The sequence below is a fragment of the Aotus nancymaae genome, unplaced genomic scaffold, assembly GCF_030222135.1.
Source record: "Aotus nancymaae isolate 86718 unplaced genomic scaffold, 86718_ANA_hifiasm-v0.15.2.pri h1tg000025l, whole genome shotgun sequence".
Taxonomy (NCBI): Eukaryota; Metazoa; Chordata; class Mammalia; order Primates; family Aotidae; genus Aotus; species Aotus nancymaae.
The window spans coordinates 29,996,349-30,008,606 of record NW_026988438.1 but is presented as its reverse complement, the minus strand read 5'-3'; the positions used below and the strand labels follow the sequence as shown (position 1 = coordinate 30,008,606).

The 12,258-nt window shown below is 45.3% G+C and overlaps 1 protein-coding gene across 6 annotated transcripts in view; it reads right to left on the bottom strand.

Moving 5' to 3' along the window:
- The window catches only part of NOD1 (nucleotide binding oligomerization domain containing 1), a 54,228-nt gene that overhangs the window by 35,256 nt on the left and 6,714 nt on the right, over window positions 1-12,258 (bottom strand). For all 6 annotated transcript variants that reach the window (XR_010344077.1, XR_010344078.1, XM_012475131.3 and 3 more), the window contains exon 2: window positions 317-460. The gene's annotated coding sequence lies outside the window, so the exon portion shown is untranslated. The remainder of the gene's footprint in view (window positions 1-316; window positions 461-12,258) is intronic.

Here is a 12,258-nt window from a genome sequence, read left to right as displayed (position 1 = left end):
GAAAGTAACGCAAAAATTAACACACCGGAAATACAACAATGTTATTATATTCCAGCTAGTCCTGCTGCCTGGAACGGCTCCAGGGTTGGGCTTGTTTTCTCTTGGGAGCCTTTGAGAGACGTTAAAGACATAGTAGCACAGAACTGAGACTTTTCTTTAAGATAATCACAAGGCTGAAGTGCTTCTCACTTTGTGATTTAGCATTTTTCAATGCCTTGCTCCATTCTTCAGAAAGCTGGGAAGGATGCTGCACAACTTCCTTCATCCCTCCTCTCCCAGTCTCGCCTGCCTACCACAAGGGGCCCATTTTACTCACTGCTTCTGTCTCTTCCAAGCCTGCGATTCCCATAAAAACAGCGACTTGTCTTCCCAGATGTTTCCTGTCATCACTGCCACAGACATCTCCACCTCTTGCCATCAACAGCAGAAACGGAAGGAAAGTCTTCTGATTTACAACCACCTAAATAAAGCAATATAATACACGTCAGCCATCTGTCAAGGAGGCTGCTTTGTAATTTCTAGAGCCCTAGTCTGAGATTAAACCAGGTGTGCAGAGTTAGCTCAATGCAGCAAGAACTTAACAAGGTATGGATGTCGGAAAGGAAAGCAGAGAACTACACTCTGCCCTGGTAAACAGAATCTGAGGGCACACCAAAACCATACCATGGGAGACTGGAGACAAATTCAAAGTTCATGGGCACTCATTACCATGAACGCCAGAGAGCCAGAGATCTGCTGGCCCTGGGAGGTGATCCTTTCCTTTCTTCACCGGGTTAAGGGTGGGTCCAGTTGATGAAGAGGGTCTGGTCCTCCCTTCCAGGCAAAGAGAAGGCCAAGGTTGGGCCGGGGCCAGGGCCAGGTATCTGGGAGCTGGGTCTGCTGTCCTGGATAAAGGGTGGGGCTTTCCTGGGCCAGTGGTCCAGACCAATGGGGACTGAAGTTGGAGATCCTGGTAAGGCAGCTCCAGGGAATACCCAAAGAAAAAAAACAAGCTAATGGATGCAGTCAGAAAACAGGACCCACCGCAGAACAAAAGATGGATCACCAAGTGGAGAAATGAAGCCGAGGAGATCAGAGGCGGGTGAGTCCCCACTCAAAGCCATCTCCTGAGGCAAAGGCAGGTGGGGGTAGAGCCTGTTGGCAGTGACGGAGCCCCAAAGGGAGCTGGGGCCCGCACAGGCATCTCCTCCCAACTCCTCTTCTTTCTGGCTTTCTGCCCTCAGAGAGGGTTAGTTCCCAGGGTAAGGAAATCCCAGGGGTAATTCACCACTCCAGGCTCCTCACAGAAACCTGAGCCCAAGTCCCATCCTGCAGTGTGATCTTCCAAACTAAATGAAAGGTCTGCAGAGCCTCCAGGAGAAGATGCAGGGAAGCTGCTCTGGAGAAAAGGAAGCAAGGACTGGGGAAGGGCGGGTCTTCAAATGGAAAAAGAATGCCACAGAGTAGCTCCGATGAATTGAAATATGACACAAGCCTCCCAGTAATTTAACTTTCTAGTAGCCATATTAATAAAAGAAAAAGTGAACAGGTGAAATTAATTTCAATATGTTTCAATTCTAATACACTCAAAATATTTCAGTATGTCATCCATACCAAATTTATTTATTTATTTATTTATTATTTGAGATGAAGTCTCATTCTGTCACCCAGGCTGGAGTGCAGTGGCACGATCTCTGCTCACTGCAACCTCCATCTCCCAGATTCAAGTGATTCTCCCGCCTCAGCCTCCTGAGTAGCTGGGATTACAGGTGCGCCCCACCATGCCTGGCTCATTTTTATATTTTTAGTAGAGACAGGATTTTACCATGTTGCCCAGGTTGGTTGTTGAACTCCTGGCCTCAAGTGATCCTCTCACCTCAGCCTCCCAAAGTGCTGGGATTACAGGTGTGAGCCACCGCCCCCAGCCTATCAATACAAAATTTATTAATGAGATAGTTTACATTCTTTTTCTTCATACTAACACTTGAAAACCCGGCATGTGTTTTACATTAACCACACATCTCAATTTGGATCAACCATATTTCCAGTGCTCGAGGGCCACACGCAGCCAGGGGCTACTGAAGTGGACAGCACCACTCTAGAGCAATCACTAGAAGCTAGGGTGGTGAGACGCCAGAGTTCCTGCCTGCCTGTCCTTCCATTTGAAATGCTGACGCCAGCAATGATCTTAATTGGCTTTTCAGATCAGGTTCATCGGCAACTCAGTGAGACAGAGGTTAAAGAAGTGAGGTGACTGAAAATTCTGCAAGCTCAGGAAGAAAGTACATACTGGACCTACTGGTTTATACTCAATGTAAAATTCTCTTCACTGCTGCCTACAATTTTGCAGCTTTGCATCCTTGCAAAGATCAGAGAGTAAGATAGAAAAATGCTGTTGATGTATGGTGAGTCAGGACTCTCCTATATCACTGGTGAGAATGTAAATCTGTAGAAGTCTCTGGAAAGCCCTTTGACACCATATGTGTCAACAGCCTGTGAAAACTTTCTATTTAGTAACTTCCCCTTCTAGAAACCTGCCTTTTGAAAAGAATCAGGAGTTCTGACAGTTTTTTTTGCTTTTTGTTTTTTTAAAACAAGGGACTTCCAGTCCTGGCTATAATAGAGTAACTTGTGGCTCATGCAGAGGACAACTGCAGGTGAACGGATTGACAAAGCATGGCATATTCATATAGTAGAACACAATTCAACAATACATGCAAATAAAATAAGAATACACCATGAATGAGTGTCACAGATAGTATGCTGAGTGAGAGAAGCCAGGCTTAAAAGAGTACATAGGGCTGGGTGTGGTGGCTTATGCCTGTAATCCCAGCAGTCATAAGGTGGGGGTAGAGCCTGTTGGCAGTGACAGAGCCCCAAAGGGAGCTGGCACTCACACAGGCATCTCCTCCCAACTCCTCTTCTTTCTGGCTTTCTGCCCTCAGAGAGGGTTAGTTCCCAGGGCAATGGAATCCCAGGGGCAATTCACCACTCCAGGCCGAGGCAGGTGGATCACTTAAGGCTAGGAGTTCAAGACCAGCCTGGCCAACATGGTGAAACCCCGTCTCTACTAAAAATAACAAAAATGAGCAGGGCATGGTGGTGCATGCCTGTAATCCCAGCTACTAGGGAGGCCGAGGCAGGAGAATCGCTTGAATCCAGGAGGTAGAGGTTGCAGTGAGCTGAGATTGTGCCATTGCACTCCAGCCTGGGTGACAGAGTGGGACTCCATCTCAAAAATAAAAAAAAAAAGATTGCATATAGATGATTCTGAAAATCTGATCCAGAAATCAGAACAATGGTTTCCTGAGGCAGGGGGTAGATGGGAGTGAGGGAGAAAATAGCTGCAAAGAGTTGAGTAAGGGGAATTTCTGGGAAGAGACAAATGTTCTGAGTCTTGATTGCGGTGCTTGCTTTCTCCCTCTTACATGGTTGTGTGTGTGTGTGTGTGTGTGTGTGTGTGTGCATGAATATACATAAAGATACACATGACTTCTCAAAAGTCAGCAACCCATATAGTTGAAATCTGTCAATGCTATTGTATGAAATTAATTTCCATGAAATTGATTTAATTAGAGGCAAAATAAAGTTTTTCCAGATAAAAACTAAGACTTTGTTGCTACAGAATCAGCACTAAAATAAATACTAAATAGAGTTTTTCAGGTAGAAGATAAACGATCCCAAGACAAAAATAAAATGATGAACAACATTAAGTGTTAATATGCTGGGAAACAGAAATGGGTCCTGATAGAACTATACTATATGAACATCTTGTGAGGCCACCAGGACCCAACAGGAAATGACTGACCTAGAAAGGGTCTTGCCTCCTGGAGAGCAACGAGGACTCTGTTCCTGAATCATGAGGTGGCCCCAGAGAAACCACAGATACACACACACTCAGTGTCACTTTCACCCCAGGCTTCTTTCTTTCCTTGCCTGTCCCACGGGGCCCTGAGAGGGGATGTGAATTTCTTAGAACTGAGATGCTAAGGTTAAAAAGAAAATTTATAAAGCTGTTCTCCATATGTTCCATTCTAAGTTTTAATAGTTTTCTGTAAGTATAAGATGGTACCTGCTCACTATAGAAAACTTGGGAAATACAAAAAAAAAAAAAAAAAAGAATTTTAGAACAATAAATTAAGTTCCCTATCACCCACATGCAGTAACCACTATTCTCATTTTGGAGCCCTTCCTCTCAGCTTTTCTCCGCGTGCATCTGTGCTTATACTGACTTTCTGCAGGTTTGGCATCACACCATGTTTCTGTTGTACTCTTACCATGATCTTGTGTTTCTTTGTAACTAAGGCCCTCTCTTGAGCTGCAGAAGCTGGTTTCCAGCTGACTTGGCTTCTAGAAAGCAGAATGCTTTGCTTTCTTTCTCTGGTTTTTCTTTTATAAAGAAGGGTAAGAACTCACCTGCCACTCTGTTATTTTAAAGCTCTGCATCTGAGAAATCCGAAGTGCCAAAGAGAGGCTCAAAGGTAATGGCAAATAGTCTCCCTTTCCTTGGCCTGGCCCTGCCTGCCTGAACTGCTGCAGCAAACCTGGGCACCTTGCCCAGCAGCCTCTGCCAGCTGCAAGTCACATGACAGGGCTCTACCTTCAGCGTGACCCATGGGATAGCTGCGAGGGGATGAGCAGGGCCAGAGGGTGGTGGGACAACTCCATGAGGTTGCAGCCTTCTTCATTCCTTCTACAGAGATCCACTGAGCACTTCCTCATGGACAGCCCTGCACGGTGCGAGGGCCCCAGCAGGGCCTAGTCTGAGAATAGCTAACACCAAGTGTTTTACTCAGGCACCAGCATTGATGTAAGGCTTTCTACACATGGTGAGAGGCAGGACAACATAAGGGTTAAATCCGTGGTGTCTGGGATCTCTAGAGACAGCAGAGTTCAAATTGTGACTCTTGAACAAGTTAGAAGGAGGTTCCTGCTAAATGGACTGTGTTTGCTGGTGATTTTAGGCTGCGGAAAACAGGGGCATTTCAGGTTATGTCTGTTCATGGGACTTTATTATAAGATCACTCATTATAAGAATCATCACTTGTTAGCAAGTTAGCCATCCTTTCTGTGCCTTGATTGCCCCAAGGTAAGAGTTCCTACCTCAAAATGTTGCTGTAAGGATTAAGTGAGTTATATGCACAACATGCCTAGGCTGGGGCTGGCACTCAGTCATGAGCAAATCATTTGATATTTTCTATTATCTCACTCAATCCTTGCAACAACCCTAGGTGGTAGGGGTCACAGTTACCACCAATTTACATATAAGAAAACTGAGGCACACAGCGGTCAGTCAAGTAGCTCCCTGCCCTCAGAGTTTACAACTAGGCAGACAGACACAGAACAGGGAATCACAAGTATGGTGAGTGTGTGGGAGCAGACACGGAAACACTGAAACATTTTTGAAACACTGTGTTCAAAAATGAACACAGAGAGACAGGAGAGGCTGTGGCTCTCAAGGGCTTCCTTGAGCTCCAGCCACCATGACCACAGAAGTGTCTGCTCCACTGAACCCCTCTGTAATGGCAGGTGACAGGGAGAGCTAGTTAGGGCTCCTCTCTCAAGAAGTTTGAATTTGAGACATTTAGAGAGATGCTGAGTCCCAAAAATCCACAGTACATGTGGGTTTGACTGCCCACAGCTGAGGCCACCGGGCATGAATTCCCTTACTTTGTATATCTTTGTGATAAATCCCTACGAACACAGTGAGCCTCAGTGTGCCCCTGTTCTCTGTAGCCTAAAAAACACTAGCAAACATGGTCCATTTAGCAGGAGCTTCGTGCTGGGCAGAATCGCCCAGCAGAGGTTTCCCTGCTCCAGTGTGACTCTGAGTTCCTTCTTCCCAGGAAAAGCAGCCAAGGCTGGACTCCATCCCAACCGATGGGGCCAGATCTAGAACAGAAACCTCAAGAACACCATTTCCCATCATCCACACTGGCCTCATGATTCCACTCTTTCTTTAGACACTCAATTGTTGGGAATCATCATTCACCCTTTTTTTTTCATGTTTATATTTCAAAATGAATAACACTGCTTTCCGCAAATTGGTGTTGCGACAGAAGCAGCTAAGATTCCCAACCGATCTGGGCCCTATTGTAAAACATTCTTTAACAATGTAGCAGATGCTAATTTAGAGTTAAAACCCAGCGTTTTTGTAGAGTGAGCCCTGAGTAGTCAGGCCATTCTCTAAGTTTTTCTACTGTGGTACTTGCTACACACAGGTTAGAAACAAATACAAGCATAAGCAAAACCAAGGCCAGCATTGCTGGCATCCAGGTCATAGGGAACCCGGCCCAGTGCCACGCCATCCGCCTCTGCTCCTGTCCCGACCCTCCCTCCTCAAGCTGTGACCACTTCTTGAAGTGTGTTCCCAAACAGCTCTGCTCTCTGCGACCATGGTGGCCACAGGAAAAGGCCAGTAATTTTATGTACACAGAAAGGACTGGCTTCTAGGATATAACTTTATGGGTTATAGGGGAGTTTTCAAAGACTTTCCCACTCCTTCCTTGAAAACCAACACAATGGTAGAAGTATTCTGTTCATCAAACAGTTCAGGTTCTTCTCCAAGATACTTGGCAGGATTACACTTCCCTACCTGCTTGAAGTTACAGGCTTTAACTCATGAAACATCAGCAGAAGTGGAATGTGTTGCTTTGGGTAGGAAGCTTTTAGGCATCAGTGCATAATTTATCAATGTGTAATTTTTTTTGCTTCTGGCACTATGATTGGTGCAAGATGGAGGCAGCTGCATCAGCTCAGGCCCACAAATAACCACAATGATTAGTTCTTGTCAACTCGCAATGGACATAAAATATGAGCAAGAAATAAACCTTGTTTGTTTGATAGCCGGGGATAGTGGTGCATGCCTCTAGTCCTAGCTACTCAGGAGGCTGAGGCAGGAGGATCACCTGAGCCCAGGAGTTCAAAGTTTGGGGCTGCAATGAGCTATGGTCACACCACTACACTCCAGCCTGGGTGACAAGTGAGATCCCTGTTTCTAAAAAAACAAACAAAAGAAAACAAAAAACCTTCGTTGTTTGAGCCCACTATATTAAAGGACCCCTCTTAGCACAGAAAAGTCACTGCAACCTTTTTCAGGTACCGTATTCAAGCAATTAACATTTAAGATAAAATATAACACCATTCCATGTCTACCTCAGACTTAGCCGTAATCTATACAGGGAAATACTGCTTTACTAGGAAGAAAAATAGGCAGAAAGAGACGTAGACAGGTAAGCCAAGCACCTTCTTCGTTTGTCCTGAGGTAATAGCATTCACCTGCTCCCAACTTGTGTTGGGTCCCTGGTCCTAACTCCACCCCTGACTTGGCCCCACAGAACCACAGTCATCATTTCTGTTAGAATCATTGGGTGGGTGCCCTTAAAAGCCAACCAGATCCGTGATGAAAAAGAACATGACGGAGATATATGTACTGACATAGAAAGACCCTTAAGACATCTCGTCACTTGAAAAATGCAAGCTGCAGAAAGAAAAATAGAGTATAATAACATTTATACGGCTTGCCCGTATCCCCTGTCCTGCAAATACACAAAACACTCCACATTTTCTGTAGGCATACGTCTGTGAACATAAATGCAAAGAAAACTACCTGTGAGAAGACACACTGTGTGAGAATAACAATTACTTCTGGAAAGGGAGAGGATGCCAGGAGGAGGTAGTACTTTCATTCATAATTTTTTATGAGAAGGCTATACACTTGCATGATTAAATTATTTTAGAGCTTTTTCATCATTAGGGCATCTCAGGATATCCTGAGTCAGGCCAGCACAACATTCTCAGTGACTGCCTTCTTCTGAGGAACTTTCAACTCAAAGGGCCCACCTGCCCTGGAGACAAATGCTCAGTCTTCATTAAACTAAATGATGGTTCATTAAGACCAAGCAAACGCAGATGAGATGTTAAACACTTTCTGTGCACCTGTAAGTAAATAAAAAGCTCTTCCGGCTTTGGGAAAATATCACAGTAAATCTGATGGGATTTTGGATGGGAACAGTTATACTTTGTTTTAAATTTAGTAGAAGGCTATCACCCTAGGGTATTACCATTAAGCCTGGTTAGAAATAAGGAATATAAAGTGAAAAATCAGTCCCCACAAAAATGCTACAGAGCCAAAGTCAACAATCCTGGCTTTCAAGTGGATTTTTAAAATCCCAGAGCCACCAAGAAATACCATACTGAAGAAATGCTCAATTATTGCCAAATGTTTCATTTCCTTTGTCTTGCATTTTCTCTCCTTTTCATATAACACATACCTCTGAACACTTGAAAACATTAGCAGCTCAACTGCCTTCTGGAACATTCTGACACTGAGTGATACTTTAATTTTGATTTCTCAGCAGCAAATGGATGATGTGAAAGGGGCCTCACATGTTCCCGGCCAGTATCAGCTGCAAACCCAAACGGCTATTATTACCAAGGAAACTAGTTCAGTTTCTTTTTCTGTTTCTGTTCAAAACACATCCTTTCACTAAAGTTTAACCAGCAAATGCCATCTCTGGTAAAGCCACAACCTCCCATACATAATATGGACTTCTAAAACATTCTGCCCACTGCCATCCTGGACAATGGGAATAGATAACAAATGTTCATTTATTGAATGAACTAAGTTAAAGCCACCATTCCCTGCCCACCTCCTGTAGGTACCTGCCTACCTCAGAGGTGATATAACCCAGATTGCAAATGTCAATTAGAGTGGGCGCCGCCGACCTGACCCCCAGCATAACTTGCACACGTATATCCATGAATGTGGGGACCACATCTGAATTCTCCTTTGCGAAATGACTTCTCTTGAGTATGATTCATATTGGTGAATTTAATCCACAGGCTCCACACTTTCACAAGTAAAGAAGATAAGTATACTCTACTTGTTGACACACACTGTGTGGATGTTCAGGAATGCGGTGATGACATGAAGAACAGGTTTCATCATTCTGCAAGTTACCCAACAGTAAGCTGGGCAGATGAAGCCATGCCAACAGCATCTGGCAGGAGCCAGCACCAAGCACCTTTTACACAGCTTCAGCAGAGCAGCACGGAGAACACACATACTTGGTCTGCTCAAACGGGGTCCGACTCTTCCTGCCGCACGAGCCACAACAATCTGTTTTTGCTGTTGTATGTTTTTCTTGCCTGGTTTACAATTTCTTAAGGAACTTAACATGGAAAACAAGCTGGTCATGTGTGCCTGTGCCATACAAGAACACTATGGACAGCCGACTCTGGAGAAAATTTAGCAGATGGATGAAGCTACAATTATTATTGGAAGCTTTTTAACTCCATTAACGCTCATTGACTTTAAGTAGCTGAAAGCACTTAATCCCTCAGAATTTGAAAGCACATGGAAGTCAGTCCCTCTCGGTACCTCCTTTCTCCCTCCCCACTTTGTTCCCCTCTCTACTCCCTCTTCTCTCTGTCTACCTCCCTCTCTCTCTCATACAAAGTACCTTATAGTGTGAGCCCCAGACACACAGACACGCCACCCTGCCTACAAAGGAAGGAATGCAGACACAGCCAACGTCAGCATTGGGGAGGAACCACGGTGGAATGCACGAGTCCTTTCACAGCTGCCAGGGCCTTCTGGGAAGTCCAGTGCCTGCCCCCACAACTCTCAGAGCCAAACATCTTCTGGTCAGGAAACCCTGTTCAGAGTGCACAGAGAGCCAGCTCCTACCCTGTCTGCTGAAATCCTGGGCTCTTGAAGTCAAACAGAATGTTGTCCGAGCCACCCATTTTAGAGATGAGAAAACTGAGGGCCTGGGCAGGGCCCTGGACTTGTCTGGATCAATCAAAACCAGCATCCAAGTCTCCTGGCTCCGAGACAGTTGCTTCTTTTGTCTACTTCTGGCCAGAGTAGCCCCCTTAGTAGTCAAGCATTTCCTCCATCCCCCCAGCAGGGATGACACCTGTCAGAACGGGAAAAGGGGAGGGTTCCTACCTTACTCTGTCCCTTCCCTAAGCCTGTTAGAACTCACTTGGGGTGGATGGCAAAATATTACAGAAAATATTTAGGAAAAGTTCTAGATTAGTCTCAAACCTTTTGAAAGGCCAAAAGGTTTTATTGAGGCAGGTTGGAGGCACAGGAAAGAGAGAGAGATCAAAGGCCTGACCCCACACCCATACGTCTCCACTCTGTTTACTCATGTTAATTTTGTGCTGGGTGGCCCTCTCTGGGGAGGATCAAAGGGGAATTACCCATTTGATCCAGAGTAAATAGTATTTACTCTGGGCCCCAGAACCTAAAGCTTTTACCAGTCATAAAACCATTCTTTAAATCACGTTAATTATCCACAAGTGTGTTAACTTAGAACCTCTATTATGAATAAAAGTGTGGATGGACAGAGGGTCTTGGTCGATGGGTTGCATTTCACCCTCTGAAAGCAGCCAACAGCCATCCCTAGCCCACTTGTATTGCTGTAATGTGTGAGAGTGCATTCTTTCATCCATCACTGAGTCAGGGTCTGCATGTCAGACTTGCGCACGTGGTGAGCAACGTCTCACAAGCCCATCTCTTTCTGCTGGGAAGGCCCATGGCATTCTATCCCCACCTCTCTATGAGGATGTGGGACTTTCTGTCCTAAGTTGATTATTTTCCTTTCACATTGGTTGGTAGTGGCAGTGAAGGGCACAGACTCTAAAGCCAGGCTATCTGGTTCCAATCACCAGCTATGTGACTTGGACAAATAATGCTCCCTTCTGTGCTTCTGTTTCCTTCTCTGTAAGTACAGATAATAACTGTACCTACCTCACGTAGGGATCTCTGTGAGCATGCAAAGAGTTAATACACATACAGTGTTTAGAACAGCACCAGTCACGTAGTAAGCACTGGCCGTGACCCATGAGAGGACAGCCTAGGCCAGCATTTCCATCTGTCATCTTCAAGGCCAGTACTGATGATAAGGGAGGGTGTCCCTCTGGTGACTCACCGGATCTCCAGCACACAGAGGATGCCAGATAGAAACCACTGAATGAATGAATGTGCCTGGTGCACTGCATATAGCAGGTGCTTCATCATGTCCACTGATATGTGGATTTCCATAATTCACAGGCTCACTTAGGGGATGTCACTTACCAAGTTTATTGTTGAATAAATTCAATTTTCCATCACCAATATTTTCTATTGCTCTAAGGCATTTATCTTCATGGCTGTCTTTAAAAGCTTAACCAGAGCCCAGCTGCCCATGTCCAAAGCATTGCCTGTGCGACCACTTGGTACTTAATCACCTACTGCTTGACATTTTCTTGGTTTTATCCAGGCTTTGGAAAACAAAGTTCCAAAAACACTGCACTTGATATTTATCTCTGAGGGGCCAGTGAATAAAAATATCTTAATGAACAAAGTCAACAGAAAACAACAGAGCCTCAAAGCGGAAACCTGTTTCCTGGAGCTCTGTGAGAGGGCTGAAGTGTTTATGCAGAGGAAAGTGTCACAGAAGTGGCCGATCTGGAAGCTGGAGGACATCTGGAGATGGCATTTAGAACTGACACAGAAAGTGTCTGGGGCTTATCAAATGAAAAGCACTCCACAAGAACAAAATATATTAGTCACCACCGAAGTGGGAATTGAAACCAGGCCTGCAGCGAATAAACACTCTGCTGATCGCTGGCCAAAATGCTTAGCTGAAGGCTTTTTTACTAACCCCATTGAACATGTATCCAGAGTCAGCAAGCATCTGGGGCACAAGCCTGTCACAGCGCTAAGTGGGAGAGTACCCAGGGATTTATGTGCGGTGGCCCTGAGTGGCAATAAGAGGCTGAGAAGATGACAGAGCCATAACCCCTAACTACCTGCCCCAGAGACTGCATCCCAGGGCCAGGACTGCTCTCTCCCCTCACCAAGGGCAGAGAATAACAGAATAACTGTTGATATCTGAATAATGAACAGTTACTCGTGTTAAGGAGTAGGCGCGCCCAACCAGCCAAGATACACCTGAGCTGTAACACATGTGGCTTTGCAACCTCATGACCACTTCACAGCAAGAAAGGAGAAACAGGGTCAGCGCAGAAGCCCAAAGCAGCCAGCACACGGTGCTGAGGATGTGGGCCCCGCACAGTGGCGGCTTTTCCTGTGACCTGAAAGCTCCCAATAAATAATTTCTTTTTTCCAAACCCTTGGCCTCACAAGTACACACAAATGATGAATTCAGATTTTCAAAGGCGAACGGAGCAGGGAAGGCACCCTCTTCAGGACTTCTGGGCAACAGCTAGGAAGAGCAGAACAGACTAGCATGGAAATCTGACAGCCCTTCCCTTAGCCAAGGG